The following is a 4,161-nucleotide window of genomic DNA, read 5'->3' as shown; positions in this document are numbered from 1 at the left end:
ATTAATAATGAAAAATGACATATTGGTATTTCATTATTCGTTAAGCGTTATTATATCGACATATGTATTTGGCATGGAATGCCACATATACATATTATTGTACTATGCATTGTTACACAAAATGATGTAAATGTTCGTTAATCAATGAAATTCAGCGTGATATTAATTTTTCAAAGTCAAAGACGAGATCAAATCTGTCAATGTTATAAAATAATATCTCGCATGTTGCGATACATCATATCCGATATAAATTCAACATATTATTTTTTAAACGGATGCGTCGGATTTATGTAACTGATTGCGAGTTAATGCCTTTGACTTTAGTGAATTGCTACAGTGAAAACTTACGAATACGTAAATCTAATGTGGCGTTCAGATAAGCTTTATCATAATTTTGTTCAAAATCATTCATAATCCGCCATACTTATTAAAAGTGTCTTTGGACGATCTCGTCCCTGATTTCCCGAGCAATCCCCAAACGCTCTCGCGGTTGTGGTGCAGGCATGGCTTCCTGCTGTTCGGGAATTGGCGGGCGTACCACAGCTTCGTCGGCCGCGTCATGCACCATGCTGTGCTGAAGGCACACGTTGTGCAAAATCGCACATGTATTTATAATACACCCTGCCGTCATCGGCTTGTACATAAGTACACGTTGCTGCAATGTTGAATTTTAATTACAAATGAAAATATTCTCATGTTATATCCACATCATTTTTAAGCGGCCGAAGCACCTTTCGGTTATACATCGAGCTTGGCAATGTGCTCTCGAATAGGCCTGTTCCCGTGAGCCCTCTATCGCGTTATTTATGGGAGTCATGAGCCATGGCTCCAGTGGATAACCCGAGTCGCCTTTTGGGAAATGTTTTATAATAATATTTTCATAATTCCAACATTATAAATCATTGATTGCATATATATATATTACCTAACAGCCACGTGCCTCTTTCGCCATTCTCGTAGCACAACTCCATCAATCTACGAGCGGGGGATTGGACCCGGATTGCTGCATCATGACGTGAGCCCGGAAATCTCGCGCTCACGTCTATGATCCGCAATTCTGGACCACACACCTTTGAAACGAGAAATTATATGAAATTAAACAACGTTTTTAGCACATTGAAATGTTAATTTTATCAAATTAAATGCCTAAACACAAACCATTTGCACATTGATGGAGTGGTAACCATGGTGGTTGACGTAGGCCTCCTCGTGATCGTTAGGAGCTAAGATTGCAACATGGGTGCAATCGATAGCTCCTATTGCACCAGGAAAAGGCTGTCTCGCATTAATGAATTTTAATTTCGCGGCCACTCGTTGCTGCGGGGTGCTTGGGAATTTGACCCAATCCCGCAAAAACATCTCGTTCATCGCATTTGTCACAGCTTTAATGCAACGACTCACTGATGTTTGGCTCATGGCCACTAAAAAATCTTGCCAACCGCACGCTGGTACGAACCCACCGCGTAAAATCGCACAGCGCACAAAATCTACAAATTATATAAAAAAGTATCACCAAAATATATTGACGCACACTCCGTTGAATCAAATATCACTATCCCCAAAAATTCTCGGAATTCAAAAACAATTAAAAAAATTAATTCACACCCCTTATTTTCATAAGCGCTTCGTCCCGTGGAATTTACTACTGTAATACCAGTTCCGATTCTCTATGTACAGACATTAAATCCTGTGAAAATAATATAATATTATACGTTTTTAAATTTCCCCGAAGCTTTTTCGATCGACTCGCTACTTCGGATTGCATGCGAAAATGCATGAGCATGAGCAAACACGAGAAGCCTACATTCAGTTTCCTCAATTACATCAACTTATCATTCCTTACGATTCTGCGAAATAAAACATTGGTTTTTATTCTTTTTGGGGGGGGGGGGTCGATTTGTACTTTTCTCATCGAATTTATTCATTAATTTATCATTACGAATGAAATAATCAATGAATTCAATGACACCATTAATTCATCAAAAGGAATGATTAATCATTGATTGAAAACACAAATACATGAATAATAACCAATGTTTCATTTTCCGGAATCGTAAAAAATTATTAAGTATAGTAATTGTACCGATGAAATGTAGGCCTATCGTATTTCCTCGAAAACATTTGGGGTAAAAAATAAATTTTACATGCGATCCCGAGTATAGAATCGATTGAAAAAAGCTTCCACGAAATTAAAAAACTTATAATATTATATTATTTTCGAGAGATTCAGATTCGCACAGACTCAGAACTCGAATTACAAGAGTTTTCGCAGGTCCGAACGCTTCCGAGAATGAAGGGTGTAAATACGGCTGCCTAGTAAAGTTAATTTGGAGAAATCAATCTTTCGTACGATAATTATAAATGCATACTGCCGGTTATAGTGTATATAGTGCATACTCCCTACTAAAACATATTATATTTTCGTAAAGATCTGCACTCGTGTTTTCGAGAGAATGTTTTTTCCTCAGATATACTAGCTACATTTTTTCTTTTTTTTTTTTTAATTTCAAATTTTGTTCTATTTTGCTATTTCATTATACAGAGTGCGAAACTGTACGTATTTGAAAATGAAAAGGCCTGCATGATTGAAGATAAATTCAGCGTACTGAATGTTCACTAATTTAAAACACAATGGGTACATTACTTGGCACTCGACAGATAATCCGCTCGATCTTTGGCGTTGAAAACGTGGTCGGAGCTCATTTACCAGATACATTCCTATTTCCTTGGAAGTTCGGAATATACATTCAAAATGTCTCTCCGGTAGATCAAACGGATCTTGATCGTCACGAAGACGGCGCCTTATGACCCTCAATCTTTGAACCCGGGCGGCATCTTCTTCGTCAACATTAGCTGCATCCCTTATACGCAATGCTGCCATCTAATAATTAATTTCGAAAAATATATAAAAATAATATAATCAAGAGCTACGTCGTTAACACGTGTAAATACATTATTTTGTATCAACATTTTATAATGTATGGATGAATATAATATCAATACTTACGGTTTGTAAAACGTAAATGCAGAAGATAAAAATAAAAGCGAAAACAACGAAACGGAAGCTAATTTAACAGAAATGTAACTGAAATTGAACGCGATAAATTGATAAACTGTGGGTAAAAACTGACCCAAAATGGAATTAATATAGTGTAAGAGGACAAAGCAAATTGAAAAAACTGTATATAACTTTTGAAATATTCATTGAATAATTCAACAAATCAAAGAATATTATATTATACGAACAAATAAACACAGAATATTATTGAGAATTGAAGGATTGTTGTATCTCTGTTAGACGTTTTCGCTTGCTGCTGGACGCTGTTGATATGAGGCTTTATTAAATAATTTCGTTGAATATAGTATCCATAGCTACGGTGACGCTTACACAATAGAACCCCGATTTGCCGGGGGTTGACTATACCGGGTAGCGGATTATGAATGATTTTGAACAAAATTATGATAAAGCTTATCTGAACGCCACATTAGATTTACGTATTCGTAAGTTTTCACTGTAGCAATTCACTAAAGTCAAAGGCATTAACTCGCAATCAGTTACATAAATCCGACGCATCCGTTTAAAAAATAATATGTTGAATTTATATCGGATATGATGTATCGCAACATGCGAGATATTATTTTATAACATTGACAGATTTGATCTCGTCTTTGACTTTGAAAAATTAATATCACGCTGAATTTCATTGATTAACGAACATTTACATCATTTTGTGTAACAATGCATAGTACAATAATATGTATATGTGGCATTCCATGCCAAATACATATGTCGATATAATAACGCTTAACGAATAATGAAATACCAATATGTCATTTTTCATTATTAATTTTGCAGTTCGATGCAGTTTATGTGCGTTCATTTAAATGTAATTCAAGTCATATATAATTATCGTAAATTATTTCAAATTTCATTAATCAGTTGGCACAATATTTGAATAATTGTCTATACAACATTCACCCATAACATTCATTGCTTGATAGGAGAGAAATGTGAGAGAAATGTATGAGAATCAAAGGCGAGGCTGCTAGCTGCGATGCCCTCTTTGGAAAACAGCAGAGCGTCATGCTTGGTGTTGCTCAGCTATTTGTGTTAGCGTGGTCATGTACTATGATACGTATGTCTTCGTTGACGACAGATTA

At 35.8% G+C, this 4,161-nt stretch overlaps 1 pseudogene; it reads right to left on the bottom strand.

Annotated features, from left to right (window-relative positions):
- Positions 1-427: 427 nt before the first annotated feature.
- LOC124409469 lies at positions 428-3,541 on the bottom strand (annotated as a pseudogene).
- Positions 3,542-4,161: the final 620 nt, after the last annotated feature.

This window comes from Diprion similis, chromosome 1 (assembly GCF_021155765.1).
Source record: "Diprion similis isolate iyDipSimi1 chromosome 1, iyDipSimi1.1, whole genome shotgun sequence".
In the NCBI taxonomy this organism is placed as follows: Eukaryota; Metazoa; Arthropoda; class Insecta; order Hymenoptera; family Diprionidae; genus Diprion; species Diprion similis.
The sequence above is the reverse complement of the archived record's forward strand: the minus strand, read 5'-3'. Positions and strand labels throughout refer to the sequence as shown.